We start from the raw sequence: 16,965 nt of genomic DNA, 5'->3' as shown, positions 1-16,965 counted from the left end.
CTGAGAGCTATTTTAAGTTGATACAGCAATTAACCCTTATTTGCTAATTTAATACATTTTACTAGAAGAAGAACCTTCCAAACAATCGGAATCAATTCCAAGCCACATGCTCATTGCATGCTTAACCTTCAAAAGTCCCAAATATTCCAGCTCAATTTCAGTCTACAAAGAATAAGAGGGGTGGGGATACTATGCGCAATGTATTTTTTTTTTCATAAACGCATTGGGGCTTATTTTATGAAAGCAAAATGCAACTGTGTGCAGAGCAACCAATCCGTTTTCAGCATGCAATTTAGATAAGACAATTGAAGAGCTCTAGTTGGTAACTATGCGTTGCTCAGGCATTGAAGGAATTGTGGTTGCAACAAGGCCCCCTGTTCCAAGATTCCCTTAGGACCTCCCTACCCATAAACCACTTTTCCTTACCATAGCCTCAAGTAAGCGTGCAGTTAAATAATTTTACTTGAGAAGAGAGGAAATACAGTGAGAGGTAGAGTAGATGGTTGGAACTGAAAGGAGCCGGTTTGGAAGGGTTGCAATTTTTAGGTTCAGGAATGAATGAGTGTGTTAGCTGCAGGGAAAGCTATAGTTGTAGTGGATGTCAAGTCTGGTAGAGTGCTCAAAAGATGAGAAGTTCTGGGTAGCTGGATCTTATATTGCACTGTGGTCCAGAAGTGTCTGGTTTCACCACTCGGTATACTGAATGTTGCTCTTTTTCAAAGGAGGATGTATTGAAAGAAAACATGTGCGCACCTGTTAGATTTTTTCAGCTATACAGTATTATCCTTAGCTCACAATAGAACTCTACTCTCTCCTAACACACTTATCTTCAGTTCAGTCTAGTACATTCCATATACCTGACATTAGTGCTTCAGACCAATCCAACTATACTGTTATGAGTACTTACTGTACTTACTTATTGAATACTTACTGAGTGTTACTGTATTGCTATCTAATTATGAGTACTTACTGTACTTATTGAGTACTTACTCAGTGTTACTGTACTGCTATCTAATTATGAGTACTTACTGTACAAACTTTCTGAATACTTACTGATTGTTACTGTACTGCTATCTAATTATGGGTACTTACTGTACTAACTTATTGAATACTTACTTTTATTGTATTGCTATCTAATTATGAGTACTTACTGTACTTACTTATTGAATACTTACTGAGTGTTACTGTACTGCCATCTAATTATGAGTACATACTATACTTATTGAATACTTACTGAGTGTTACTGTATCACTATCTAATTATGAGTACTTACTGTACTTATTGAATACTTACTAAGTCTTACTGTACTACTATCTAATTATGAGTACTTACTTTACTAACTTATTGAATACTTACTGAGTGTTACTGTATTTCTATCGAATTATGAGTACTTACTGTATATTGTACTTGCTTATTGAGTACTTACTGAGTGTTACTGTATTGCTATCTAATTATGAGTACTTACTGTACTTATTGAGTACTTACTAAGTGTTACTGTACTACTATCTAATTATGGGCACTTACTCTACTAACTTATTGAATACTTACTGAGTGTTACTGTATTGCTATCGAATTATGAGTACTTACTGTATGTTGTACTTGCTTATTGAGTACTTACTGAGTGTTACTGTACTGCTAATTATGAGTACTTACTGTACGTATTGAGTACTTACTGAGTGTTATTGTACTGCTATCTAATTATGAGTACTTACTTATTGAGTACTTACTGAGTGTTACTGTATTGCTATCTAATTATGAGTACTTACTGTACATATTGAGTACTTACTATGTGTTACTGTACTACTATCTAAATATGGGTACTTACTCTACTAACTTATTGAATACTTACTGAGTGTTACTGTATTGCTATCGAATTATGAGTACTTACTGTACTTACTTATTGAGTACTTACTGAGTGTTACTGTACTGCTATCTAATTATGAATTCTTACTGTACTTATTGAGTACTTACTGCAGCCTTTCTCAACCTTTTCAACACAAAGGGACCCTTGAAATAGTTCTCCGGTCTCGAGGAACCCCTGCTAAAAATTAGAACTCTACAACTCATGATACATTAGTGTGATGGTCAGTGAGAGGAATGGTCCTTACACTTGTGGTCATTGGGAAGAATTACCTCCTTACAGAACTAAAAAGATCAATGGTGTGAGTGGGAACTTATATGAGAGGCAGAAATTGTCCAATGCTGAAAGAACCCCTAGCAACCTTTGGAGGAACCCTGGTTGAGAATCACTGACTTACTTTACTGCTATCTAATTATGAGTAATTATTGTACTTACTTATTGAGTACTTACTGAGTGTTACTGTACTGCTATCTAATTTTGAGTGCAACCACCAAAAAAGACAGTTTAAAGTGAATAATCTGCACTATAGATGCTTTTACCTGGGTAACCTTTCATAAAATGTTTTATAACACCAGCATTGTAATAGCTATACAGACAATAGATATTTTTGGCAGTCCATTAAAGTGGAAGTAAACTCCCCTATAGTTTTCAGTCAAGGAAGCTGCCATCTTTGCCTCTGTTTAATCTTCATCTGCTATGGTGCTGCACATGTGATTCGTTATGACACCAGCCATTGGATGGTTTGATAGTTTGGCTGAGAGCACAGCCAATGTGCAGTTAGCATTCCCGGCATGCCTTTTTTTTTAACTGTTTAAATCTATGGGTTTACTTCCACTTTAAAGGCTACTTGAAAAATCTCCTTTCATGTTGTGAGTGCTGCCTGTCTGCTGGTCATATCTTTCCACAACTTCCTGGATTCCCGGCATGTTTTTCAGCTTCTCTTCTGCTGTTTATTTTTCATTTCTTAGGACTACATATCTCATGGTACCTTGCTGCCTGCAAGCAGTGATTCTTGTACTGATTCTGCCTTCTGAATCTCCTCCACTCAGCACCTCTGTAGTTCAGAAAGCAGGCTCTGTGGATTCTGTGACACAGCCATGCCTACTCTCCAGGAATAGTGATATATGTGCCACCGGATTCAGGGAAGTAAATGTGTGAGGATCTTCAAAAAGTATGTTTTCAAAATCAGGATTGTTCACATTAACGGAGAAGGTTGGACAAAATTGAATATATGGTTTTACATTTAGACCATAGATACACTTTAAATCAGATAGCATCAAAAGCCACTCTAGCAGAAAAATGTTCATATTTATGTATATATGAGCTTTCTATTACATTACTATTTTCAGTTGGAGCTGTGAGTTATGCTTACTGGTGCTGGCAAAGAAAAAAAAAAGTAAAACAAATATGTACATTTATAAAGTTTAACAAATAGGTATGGCTATCCAGTACACAAAATAATTTGCCTTTTGCAACACGGGTAAGGCAAAGACCGTATGATTATTTTCATTGACTATCCGTGCATTAAGGAATGAACAGAAATACAGTCATTCTATTTAACAGAATTCTTGTCGCCTCTGGGTTTTAAATTCTCATAATGTCAAAGTAAGTTTATGCTTCAGTGACCAGCAGCACGGCACATAAATAATTTTTTACCTATGTGCTCACATATTTAGGACACTACAAATTCTCATGGGTTACAACAACACTTTGAACGTTCCAGAGTAACGTAAACACCTGCAAATTAATATATTCTTGCCCTTTAGCATTCTAATGTAGGCACCATGCCACAATGAGTATAGTATGGTTCACTGCATTTCTTATGAAATTATAAAAATGTATTAGTCCCACTAAGATCCAACTATTTGGCACTATATGAGACACTTACTTGCTCTGGTGTTAAGCATTGTTCCTTGTCTCTTCAGATGTTCTTCCATCTCCTCCTCAAGTTCCTCCTTCCCTAATGGGCTCAGTAAAGATCAAAGTTCTTGGGGTTCTCTCTCTAGGCAAAGGTTGGATAGATGATCAATGTACAGCATGAGATCTTGTTGTGACGATGTGACTCCGGCAGAGACGGGATCATCTGAGGGAACAAGACAGATGTCGACATGAATATTCAATATTTCATTTACTGATTTTTAATTGGTTAGAACCCAAAGAAAAAAAAGAATAGTAAAGCTTTTAAATATTTTGCTGCATTTATAAAGGAATTGGCAGCATCACATCTTTGATCACCTGGTTTATCTCATCTTTACAAGACAAATAACCAGGTGAAACAATAACCACGCACTTTAGTGGTGGCTAATACTTCCTAGCTTAAAGCAGGGCTCCACCCAAAAGGGGAAACTCCACGTGCTTGCTTCCTCCCCTCCGCTGCCACATTTGGCACCTTTCGGAGAGGAGGGGGACCGGGTACCTGTTTTTGACAGGTATCCACTCCCATTTCAGGTGACTTCACCATGGCTAAATCACTCGGAAGTTCGGCCCCCCTCCTCCTTCCTCCGCCACTAGGCCATTTACAATATGTTTCGCTCATGCGCAGTATGGAACCGGCTGTGAAGTGACATGGCGGCAGCAGCACCCAAGAGCCAATTGAAAAATCGGCTGGGGTGCCACCATCGTGGGATCCCTGGACAGGTAAGTGTCCTAATATTAAAAGTCAGTAACTACAGTATTTGTAGCTGCTGACTTTTAATTTAACTCCGGGCAGATATAAATCGAACACATTATTACAGCTCTGTAATCATTAATATAGCACTAAATACATTTTTTAGAGAAAGCAGTGTAGGAAATAAAATGTAACCTAGTGTCAGCCCTTTGAAGTCTACTGAAAAAATAAAGATTTTCTTTATCTGAGTGCTTTATGTATAATTATGTTATTTACTGTAATCAATGTAAACAGCTCTTAAAACGGCAGTAAATGCACTGAAGAAAATAATTCCTCCTGCAAGGCAATGTCATAATGTGCTAGTATGCACATTATGTGAAACTTACCTTAAAATTAAGCTCTCCAGCAGCATGCTGTCACCGCTGACAGGGCTTCCATCTTCATCCGATCTTCCTTCCAGATTAGCGAGCACTGGTCCTTTGATTGGACAAGCCGCAATGATGTCACTCCCACACACGCGCACGAGAGCCGCTGACCACAGCACAGGGCTCTGAAGGAACAACACGGGTATGCTGTTCCTTCAGAGCGAATATGCCAGAGACGTCACCGGCCCATTTACAAGTAAATATCTCCTAAATGGTGCACGTTTAGGAGATATTTACAGTACCTGTGGGTAAGCCTTATTATAGGCTTACCTATTGGTAAAAATCATCCATGGGAGTTTTCTCCCACCTTAAAGTCTGTGAAAATAGCCAATACAGTCCCAATGCAATGTGTGTAGTCCCAAAACCTGTTTTCTATATCCAAACAATATCTTTCTTTACTGTGCTTAATAATATCAAGATTCCACACCAACACGCAAGTGGGTCCCAACACCTTTCCTCCAATGCACTCACCTCAAGATATTGACCTAAAACCTATGTTTTTAGGTCAAATGGGCATTTTCCCACAAGGGGATATGGATATATTATCTGCTATCTTCCTGGATATCCTTAGGGGTGATACCAGGCTAATATCTCTTTAAGAAACCGCCGGTCTCTACCTTCTCCGCTCTCTACCTTCTCCGCTCTCTACCTTCTCCGCTCTCTACCTTCTACGCTCTCTACCTTCTCCACTCTCAATGTACTCAAAAACATAGGATGGTCTCTTATAGTGTAATAAACTAGGATATGTTTATCAAAGGTATCACGGTTACATCACACATATAGTAAAAGAGCCTCTAAAAATCACACTATGTGCAGCCACAATCCAACACTTCATGCGGCCTCTTGCGTGTTGGTGTGGAATCTTGATATTATTGAGCACAGAGCGGAGGAAGATATTGTTTGGATAGATAAAACACGTTTTGGGACTACACACATTGCATTGGGACTGTATTGCCTATTTTCACAGACTTTAAGAGCTATTTACTTCAAACATAGATTGGTATTGGTTAGTTTCACTGATTTCAAGAGTCCCGCTGTTTATGCACAATGTATATGTAGATTTGTATGGAGTTGTATGTTTCAAAGTGAGATTTATATAGAAAAATATATTTTAGGGAGAGCCACATGATTACTGACAACTGTCTATTTTACTTTGTGGGAACACATTTAGACGTGAGCAGCACCCTTCACTTGTCTTGATCTATTTTGAGACATACACTATATTGTCAAAAGTATTGGAACACCTGCCTTTACACACACTTGAACTTTAATGGCATCCCAGTCTTAGTCCGTAGGGTTCAATATTGAATTGGCCCACCCTTTGCAGCTATAACGGCTTTAATTCTTTGGGAAGGCTGTCCACAGGGTTTAGGAGTCTGTCTATGGGAATGTTTGACCATTCTTCCAGAAGCGCATTTGAGGTCATGCACTGGTGTTGGATGAGAAGGCCTGGCTTGCAGTCTCCGCTTTAATTAATCCCAAAGGGATTGAGGTCAGGACTTTGTGCAGGCCAGTAAAGTTCCTCCACCCCAAACGCGCTCATCCAGGTCTTTATGGACCTTGCATTGTGCACTGGTAGGCAGTCATGTTGGAACAGGAAGGGGCCATTCACAAACTGTTCCCACAGAGTTGGGAACATGAAATTGTCCAAAATATCTTGGTATGCTAACGCTTTAAGAGTTCCCGTCACTGGAAATAAGGGGCCAAGCCCAACTCCTGAAAAACACCCCACACCACAATCCCCCCCCTCCACTAAATGATTTGGAGGGGTGGCCCAATACTTTTGGCAACATAGTGTGGATGAGCGACTTTGGGGTGGAGGAACTTGACTGGCCTGCACAGAGTCCTGACCTCAACCCGATAAAACACCTTTTGGATGAATTAGAGATGAGACAGTGAGCCAGGCCATCTTGTTCAACATCAGTGTCTGACCTCACAAATGCGCTTCTGAAGAATGGTCAAACATTCCAATAGACACACTCCTAAACCTTCCCAGAGGAGCTGAAGCTGGTATAGCTGCAAAGGGAGGCCCAACTCAATATTGAACCCTACAGACCAATACTTTTGATAATATACTGTATATAGGAGATCACATTAATATGTATTATTCATTTATGGTTTATTCTGCACACATATAATGTTTATTTATTTTTCATTTATGATATATTCTGCACACGCATAGTGTGTATTTATTTATTTAAATTTGTTTTATTTATTGCAGGTACTTACATAGCGCCATCAATTTACACAGTGCTTTAAATATACAGTATATTGTACATTCAAATCAGACCCTGCCCTCAAGGAGCTTACAATGTAAAGTCCCATTTCACATTCATACATACAAGGGCTAATTTAGACAGGATCCATCCATCCAGCATGTCTTTGGAGTGCGGGAGGAAACCGGAGTACCCGGGGGAAACCCATGAAGGCAAAGGGAAAACATGCAGGCAGGTAGTGTTGTGGTTAGGATTCAAACCAGAGGCCCTAGTGCTTTATGGTTTATTTTGCACACACATAGTGGTTATTATATAGGTAGCACATCAACAACAAGTATTATTGTCTTTCGCTTATGTTGGTAAAAGTAAATAAGATTTAAGGGTTTGATAGTGGAAGAATACTGCACACAGTGCACTATGACAAAATATAAGGACAGTAGTGGCAATCTTTGATGGTGACAGGCCTACAAGGGACTACATTATAATAATATGATCCACTAAACAGTGGTGACTTCATAGCATGTAGGCAAAAAATTGCATTTCTAATAATCCATGGGTCCCAAATAGGCAATTGAATACAATACACAAGTAACACTTACTCAACTGTTATAATATGCAGGCAGCATACAGGTATTCATTACAATACACACAGACAGCAAACCGCCTATTGTGATAATATGTGGGTAACAAATGCCACACGTGGCAATATGTGGGCAAAGAGCAAGGGTGATTATATGGGGGCAACAAACAGGTAATCATAACTATTTGGGGGCAACAAACTGGCAATCTTGACAATATATGGACAACCCCCCCACCCCCAGGAAAAACAATTCCTCTCTCATTCTACCCCCCGAGCAAAAGTCTCCAAGTAAAAAGTCCTGCTTCTCCAGCTACTCCTTTGACCAGTAAAAGCACCCCCCCCCCCCCCAAGTAGACCCCCTGCAAACAAAATCCCTTCTCCCCCAGCAAAGCCCCCCACCAGCAAAAAACCTCCCTCCTATTAAAAAAAACACCAGCAACTGTGCATCTCCCCATATTTCATGGTGTGAGTGATTATATTACTGAGTCACTTCTCCCTAGGCTACAATGGTACAGAATCCCATGCCCAATATGTGTTTTGGGAGGAGACCCCTTTTTTGTCCCCTATTTTCTCCTTCAATACTGACTGACATACAGTATTCACTGATAATAACAAGCCCACAAGTCCTTATACCATAATGCCCCATACACACGGTCGGACATTCCGACCACAAAATCCGTCTAATTTTTTCCGATGGATTTTGGCTGAAACTTGTCTTGCATACGTTGTAAATTCCGACAGAAAAAGTCTGTTAGAGCCCACACATGATTGGATTTTCCCACAACATAATCCGATCGGCCTTTTTCCGTCGCAATTTCCGACTGTGTGTATGGGGCATTAGAATAGCAAATTATACAACTGGTGCTAGAATAGTATCTTTGGGGGAAGAAAAATCTTTTTTTTTAACAGTTGAGAACATGTAGTATTCCTGATGTTAGAACTCAGGATCAGCACTGGACAGCTCAACAAATACCATGGTTTATCAATAATAATTGTTCATTTTTTACAGAGTGCAGACGTAAAAATAAAATACATACGCTCTAATGCATGTATTGTTATCCTTTTCTCTTCCTTCAGTCAGAGCAGTAAAAAATAAAGCAATAGTTGCCCAACTAATATGCCCAGGCAAAATACTTTGTCTATATTTTAATTGTGAAGAAATAAATTGTGGAAGGTGTAGGGCCAAAGTCAATTAAGACTATTTAAGACAATGGATATTATAGGCCTGACTTGTTAGCCGAAAGTCAGGACATTTTCTGTAGAAAATATATTTTGTGGGCAAATATGGAATCTTACATTTCAAAACTTGCATCAAGCTAATTGTTAGATGTTAAATGTTTCAAACATGAGAATTTCTCTTAAATACTTTGTTTCAATTTACAATTTTCCAGCTTGTTGAAAGACCCATGTGAACAGAGATGACGCTCTTGATCTTTAAATATTTTTTATTCTCCAAACCATTATATCTATTTATCTATTTTTTTATAACTACTATGCTGTCCACTTGTTGGTGTGCTTAGCATCCAGCAATGTTTTTTTTGTTTTTTTTTTGCCTTGTAAAGTTAAGTAATTATTTGCTTTATTTATAATTCTGAAACAAATCATAAAATGTTGCTAGGTTGAGTATTAAAGAGGGGCTTCAGATTTCCCCACAAATACTGCAGCTTCTGACTTTTAATATAAGGGCACTTACCTGTCCAAGAATCTCGTGATGTCTGCACCTGAGCCAATTTGTCAATCGCCTTGACAAATGTAAACATCCCTTGTAATAGGAATAGTGTGTGACAGGTCCTCTTTATGGAGAGATGTGGGGTCTATAAGATCCTACATCTCTCCTCCAGCCTGGATAGCATTAGATCAAAAAAAATTAATGATCTGATGCTTTCCAGCTGAGTCCCTGGCTTTTTTTTACTTCCGGCGGCAGGGACGTGACGTAAAAACCTGGCATCCCGAACTCCGAAGATTGCCGGGGACCATCCGTCCCTCGGTTTTCTCGATGGCTTCCGTCCGGCTCTGGCGGATTCCTTCTCCGAGTCCCCGATCACACGGGAGAGCACCGGAGGGGGGGATGTCCCCTTCCATTGCTGGTAAGAATGATCAAGCAGATGAACAGCTGCTATGATTGTTCTTATGGTATAGGGAATCACTGGCTGAAAAAAACTATATCTGGATGATGCCATCAGTCAGATATCACCACTGAAAGCCGAGGAGGTCATATGAAGTGGTTTAAATCTACAGCTTTCATCAAAATAATAAATTGGGATCCTGCCATGAAGGTCCTTGTTCAGGTACTTCCTGTACCGGAACAAGGACATTCGTGGCAGGACCTTCATGTCCCTGTCTTATTGTGCTCCTGCATTGTCACCCTTTCTCACTGGCTTAGCACAGAGAATACAAGTAGTTGTTTCAACAGATATTACACGGACATGGTTCACTTTTGTCATCATTAGGAAAGCAGCCCTGAAAAACAAAGTTAGGGTTTACACCTATAGTATTTGAACTCCTAAGTGCAGAACCAATTACAATTCAGTTTGATAAACCAAGACCAGTATAAGATAAATTCTGTGCATATCTAAATGTTCTATCAAATAGTTTGATTCTGGGTGACATCCTGTCCAGTGAGAGACACTGAACTCAACTATCCTTCCCATAATGGCTAATAACACAGAACTTTATGTTGGGCATAGCAATACAGAGAATATTAAAGCATGGAATATCTGTCAAGCTACAACAACTCATTTATAGTTATAAATGTTGTATATAATATAAAAGGCATTAAAAATCTGTTATGAGCAGTGCATGTTGCTCGTAAAGAAAACAGTTTAGGCCACATGTGTCAAACACAAGGCCTGCGGTCTAAATCTGCGGGCCGAGTTTCATGTGGGCCTGGCACCTCTCCTGCAGCTGTGGCCCCCCCTCATCTCCACATCCACCTTGTCTCAGCAGTTGGCAGCAGAGAGGAGGACAGAACTCCTCTGCCAGATCCTGCGTTTCTCCATGCAGCTGCAGGGAGACTCGTTTCTGCCATCCCCTACCTCCCTTCTCAGCAGTCGACAGCAGAGAGGAGAACAGAACTCCTCCTACAGATCCTGCACCTCTCTGTGCAGTAGCAGCACCTCCTCATCTCCACCTCTTCTAGTCTCAGCATTCAGCAGACCCCAGCCCACCTCTGTTCCTTCTCCAGATCTTGCACTTTTTGCTTCCCAGCTCTGTTCCCAGCTTGTTTCCAGCAGCAGCACAAGGTAAGGGGGGTGCATTGTGATGTAAGGGAGGGTGTGGGGCTCTTGACTTCTGATGATGGGGGGGAGCTCTTGACATCTGATGTAAGGGGGGTGGGGGTGTAGAGTTCTCTGGAAATCTCTGTTGTTAGCCTTCGAAGCTTCTTACTGCGATAGCCAGCTATAGGTGTGAGCGGGTGGCGTATTTTTGTGTCACAGGTTGTGTTTTTTGGTCAGGCATCTCACTGACACCTGTGTTGCCATTGTGCTGGGTGTTCAGTGTGCTCCTGTACCTTTAAGAAGGGGTGGCTCCCCTTTAGTCCACCTGCTTTCACCTATTCATCAGAATGCATGTGCCTCCACTGTGGGGACACTTATAAGTTAGTGTTAGGTACCACTGATATTGGGGTGCCTTGGCGCGGCTCTGTGGCTTAAGCATGCATTTGCAAATGTGTGCAGACTAAACCCCTGTTTTTAATGCATACTGTTAGACAGGTTATTTGGTTTTCTGTGGGCTGGTGGTAAGTAAAGCTTGTTTTTTTCCTTGGTTTACCCTTGGGTTTGTTTGTATCTCTGGACATCTAGTCTTACAGATACAACCGGCGCTTGGAGGGTAACCATACGGCCCACAGTGAAATTGAGTTTGACATCCCTGGATTACGCAGTCCATACAGCTGTAAAACTGCACAGTTTTACATGAAAATTTACTTGACCTGCAGTTGGTTTTCCGCTTCCTATGCAAGTTAATTATATTCCTACTACAAATATCCCACTGGTGGCCTGATAGCTCGTAATAAGCATTTAATTCATTTTTTATGTTGTTGCTTGGTTATGAGGTTTCTACTAAATCACATGAAACCCTGTCACTTAGAATACTTGCCCAAATTCCTCACAACCTCAAAATTTTTAGGTCAAGGACAGATCGGCATAAAAATGTACACAAATATGACACCACCTTTACGAAGCCCTAGGTGAGCCAATTGATATGTCACATAACCTTCCGTGGCTTCGAAATGTAAAAGTAACCTTTACCCTTATACATTTAAACACTATAATTATGTAATTAAAAGCAATTATGTAATTCACAGTCCAACATTTTACACTATAGGAGGTATGTTTGATGCTTGGATTGGTGACCTCTGAAGGCTTTGCACACCAGATTCAAACAATGAGCCTTTAAATTGACATGGAAGCACAATCTGATTTCAACATCTGCACAGATTATACAATTAAAAGTGGAACTGGTAGATTGTTGAAATCATTAGCAAGGAATGTCTGCCATAGAGAGAGCTTGTGACTACTAATGTTCACAATCGTAAACTCCTTCCCTGCCTCCTTCCTATACACACAACCTCCCCTGGGACAAACACAGCATAAAAATACATTATGGACCCTTTAAAAGGCCATTATCATTCGAAGGAACTGGGCCTTTTTGTAAACATTGTTGGATTTCTTAAACAAATGTCATTTTTCTTAGCTGAAAAGTTACTCTCTGCAAATTAAAATATATTGCTACATGGCGGAAACCAGATCAGCTGCTTGTAGCCAAGGAGGCACGCGTTAAGCTGCCTGTGCTACCGCAGTCCCATTTCCATGTCTACAATAAATGAGGCTTAAGGGAGGGATTGAAGAAGTAGCAAATATGATGACTGACCCACATTTCCCTATTTCTTTCATTACCACTCCTAACAGAAAAATCTGTAAAATTATATGGAAGGTGTATGTTGGTATATATGAGGCCATTAGCAAGATCAGAGAAGGGCCTCCAGATCACCAAACTACATCTAAAAAACATTTCCAGATTGGTCAACAGCTTCTGTGAGTTCATGCAAATGATGGCAGCCTTAAGGGAAATGAGCAATTAAACAGCCTACTGTCCCACCAATAGACCCGTGTTTGCTTTGTCCAATCCCTGATCCTTCTCCTTGAAATAAACTTGCAAGGTCAACAGAACCACTCATACGTCTATTTCCCAAAGACAACCTCTGGATATGACGCTGAGCAAATGCACTCAACTTCTTTGGTCTACCATGATGAGGCCTGTTCTGAGCTGAACCTGTCCTGTTAAATCGCTGTATGGTCTTGGCCACCATGCTGCATTTCAGCTTCAGGCTCTTGCCAATCATCTTATAGCCTAGGCCATCTTTATGTAGAGCAACAATTCTTTTTTCAGATCCTCAGAGAGTTCTTCGTCATGAGATGCCATGTTAAACTTCAAATGACCAGTATGAGAAAGTGAGAACGATAACACCAAATTTAAAACACCTGCTCCCCATTCACACCTGAGACGTTGTAACATTAAAGAGTCACATGACACCGGGGAGGGAAAATGGCTAATGTCACATGAAAAGATATAAGAAAATATTTAAAAAAATGTGAGGGGTGTACTCACATTTGTGAGATACTGTATACTTACCTATTTTTAGCCCACTTTGGTCCTGTCACTGGATCCCCTGTGTCAGTGACCGGCAGCTTCAGGGGAGACGGAGCAGCTGGGAATCCAGGGAGCCATGGCATCACTCATAGGCTCCTATGCCCCAGCCTTTGTCAGTGCTTCCTCATCTCCCCTGCAGCCACCACTCACTGATACAGGAGAGCTGGATCTGTGGGATCACCTTGCTGAAATGGACTAAAAATAGGTAAGTATACACATCTTTCTTTTCTTTTTCTTTACACAGGTTAGGCAGGATAAGTAGCAGGAAGGGGAAGGGGGCATTTTAAGCATATATAGTGTTAGGCTGGAATTATACTTTTAGCCCTGATGTAGAGGCTCTGTCAGTGTTGATGCAGCAGACCATCTTCTCCCCAATGTCTTTCATAATCAGGCTCCTTTATTCAACGAAGCCCTAGTATGAGGATCCAATGCACAAAATAGCATCTGGTTAGTGATATGTACTGCTTTTGACTAAGGCAGGCCATAGATGGTTGAACAAAAAATAATAATTTGATTTTCCCCCAGTGGAGAACTGTTTACAGACAGAAGGGAAAGTCCCCTGCAGTCAGAATACAATGTGTTACCGACTAAAGCTGGTGGCACTGATGAAGCAAAAAAAACCTCAACTGATTTGTTATACATGAAGCTGATCAAGAGGTTGACCTCTGTAAACCAGTCTGCCCATAGATTGACTGAAATTTGTCTGGCCCCTGCTGAACCAGTCAAATTTCAATTAATCTATGGCCAGCTTAAAGAAGTTCCACCCCCCCACCACAAAATGAAAAGTCAGCTGCTACAAATACTGCAGCTGCTGACTTTTAACAACTTGCTGACCGGCCCACGCTGATATACATCAGCAAAGTGGCACGGGTGCGCAAAACAACGTACCTGTGCATTGCTGCATCACCGGCGGCTAGCAGGCTTGGGTCATGGGTCATTGCCGGTGGCCTGTGGTCATAACATAGGGAGGTAGAACAGGGAGATGTAAACAAGGCATTTCCCTGTTCTACCTAGCAACATGACAGGGATCTACTGCTCCCAGTGATCGGTAGCAATAATCTCTGAGCTCACCCCCCCCCCCCCCCAACAGTTAGAACATACCCAGGGAACACACGTAATCCCTTGATCGCCCCCTAGTGTTTAACCCCTTCCCTGCCAGTGACATTTACACAGTAATCTGGACATTTTTAAAGCACTGATCACTGTTTAAATGCTAATGGCCCCAAAATAATGTCAAAAGTGTCAGATCTGTCCACCACAATTTTGCAGATATTCATTATAGCAAAAAGTAAAAGATATATTGCTTTTTTTTCAAAATGTTCGCTATTTTTTGTTTATAGCACAAAAAATAAAAAGGGATCAAATACCACCAAAAAGAAATCTCTATTTGTGGGAAAAAAAAGGACATGAGGGTACAACCACACAATTGTCAATTAAAGCGAAGCAGTGCTGTATCGCAAAAAAGGGCTTGGTCAGGAAGGGGTAAATCTTTCCGGGGCTGAAGTGGTTAATATTAGGACACTTACCTGTCCAGGGATCCCACAATGTTGGCACCCCAGCCGATTTTCCAGATCAGCTCTAAGGTGCTGCCGCCACCAATCGTGCTGAGGGAAACCTTTTCCGCTTCAAAACCTGGTTCCCTACTGCGCATGTGCACAGCACGCTGCCCTTTCTAACTGACCCAGCGACAGAGGAAGGAGGAGGGGGCCGAAGGTTTGAGCAATCTCGCCGTGGCGAGGTCTCCCGGAAGTGGGGACGGGTACCTGTCAAAAACAGGTACCCGCTTCCCCTGAAAGGTGCCAAATGTCGCACTGGAGGGGGGAGGGGGTAGCAAACAAGCTGAGCTGCCCCTTTTGGGTGGAGCTCCGCTTTAAGTATTTAAAAATACTAATATACTAAAAAAAGCCCTTTAACCCTTTGTCCCAGTCATCATTTGATTAAATACAAATAAATGCAATTGGATAGTTGAGTAGATATTTCTGTCATCATTGGTCTACCACAATTTCTATCACATGACTTAAAAAAAAAAATATTGGCTACAGAAATGTGTTTTGCGACCCAAGTCCCCTCACAAAGGGATTTCCCACATCCTTGATAATAGTGAACAATCCCTAACCGTAAACCTGATCAGTTTAATAAAACATAACGGCAACTTTTTTATGATTAATTAGTGTATACCCAGATTAGATTACTAAAAGCTCAGCTCGGTTTCCGTTGTAACACATAAAATTCTTTCTCGCTTCACTGGTCATCTAATAAAAGCTGGGATATGATACTCTGCTGAGGCAAAAATATTTTTTATAGACAAAATAATAGACTAGTATGTACCAAACACCATTTGATATTCTTTGTTAATACTCATTTTGGTAGTTTGCATTATATGATACCGCTCAGGTATGTGCAAAAAAAAAATAAAGGCTAATTTGTTATCCGTTTTCCTAATTCTCCTTCCTCTTAGCATTCGTTTTTTATATACATCTTGGTCATCAATATCAGATATCTAACTGAAGGACAGAAATTCATTTACGTTTCTCCCCTGTTTCCTTAGCATGCCATTCTCCAGGGCCTCTTAGGATGCACTTAATAAGTACCATATTATTTTGCCAAAGGAGGTCCTTGAGCCGGCCTCGGGAATGTATCGCAAATTAGTAGCAGAACCACAAAGCCGTGATACAGTTGTTATTTTAAGTCAGTTTTGCAGCAAGAACAAAATGGGAAAAAAAGGAACAATGCATTATAAATAGACCCTGATACTTTCATTGTGTGCCTGCAAATTCAGACAAACTTTATAGCTATTTTTTGAGCAATAACATAAATATATGTAGCGGACATTTCAAAGACAGTCACAGATGGGAGCTCTGCTGCTGATTAGACTTGTACACTTTTTATACACATACCAGATATAGTTAAACATCGATCTCAAACATTCCTAATTCTTTCAAGAGACTTTGCGCTGTGCATACAGCTTGGATAATTTGCAGTGTTTGAATGAATAATGAAAGGGGCTCTAGAGGCTTTCACATGCTGGCCATCAGAGCCAGAACAAGGTCCTCTAGTACCCAAGTGAAGTCCTCTAGTACCCAAGTGAAGTTCTCTACTACCCAAATGAAGTCCTCTAGTACCCAAATGAAATCCTCTAGTACCCAAATGAAGTCCTCTACTACCAAAGTGAAGTCCTCTAGTACCCAAATGAAGTCCTCTAGTACCCAATTGAAGTCCTCTAGTACCCAATTGAAGTCCTCTAGTACCCAAATGAAGTCCTCTAGTACCCAAATGAAGTCCTCTAGTACCCAAGTGAAGTCCTCTAGTACCCAAGTGAAGTCCTCTAGTACCCAAATTAAGTCCTCTAGTACCCAAGTGAAGTTCTCTATTACCCAAATTAAGTCCTCTAGTACCCAAGTGAAGTCCTCTAGTACTCAAATGAAGTCCTCTAGTACCCAATTGAAGTCCTTGAGTACCCAAGTAAAGTCCTCTAGTACCCAAATTAAGTCCTCTAGTACCCAAGTGAAGTCCTCTAGTACCCACATTAAGTCCTCTAGTACCCAAGGTAAAGATGCCAAAGTGAAGAGCAGGGTTAGGCTGTCATACAGACAATAGGTCCACCATTCTCTATGTACCAGTTG

The 16,965-nt window shown here is 40.7% G+C and overlaps 1 protein-coding gene across 5 annotated transcripts in view; it reads right to left on the bottom strand.

Annotated features, from left to right (window-relative positions):
- Nucleotides 1–16,965, bottom strand: part of ERC2 (ELKS/RAB6-interacting/CAST family member 2) — a 1,374,577-nt gene that overhangs the window by 161,259 nt on the left and 1,196,353 nt on the right. For all 5 annotated transcript variants that reach the window (XM_077452044.1, XM_077452047.1, XM_077452045.1 and 2 more), the window contains one exon: nt 3,750–3,944. The gene's annotated coding sequence lies outside the window, so the exon portion shown is untranslated. The remainder of the gene's footprint in view (nt 1–3,749; nt 3,945–16,965) is intronic.

The sequence above is a fragment of the Lithobates pipiens genome, unplaced genomic scaffold, assembly GCF_037356315.1.
Source record: "Lithobates pipiens isolate NorthernLeopardFrog02 unplaced genomic scaffold, aLitPip1_a1.2 Scaffold_23, whole genome shotgun sequence".
Lineage (NCBI taxonomy): Eukaryota > Metazoa > Chordata > Amphibia > Anura > Ranidae > Lithobates > Lithobates pipiens.
Note: the sequence above shows the minus strand (reverse complement) of the source record. Positions and strands in the feature narration are given on the sequence as shown.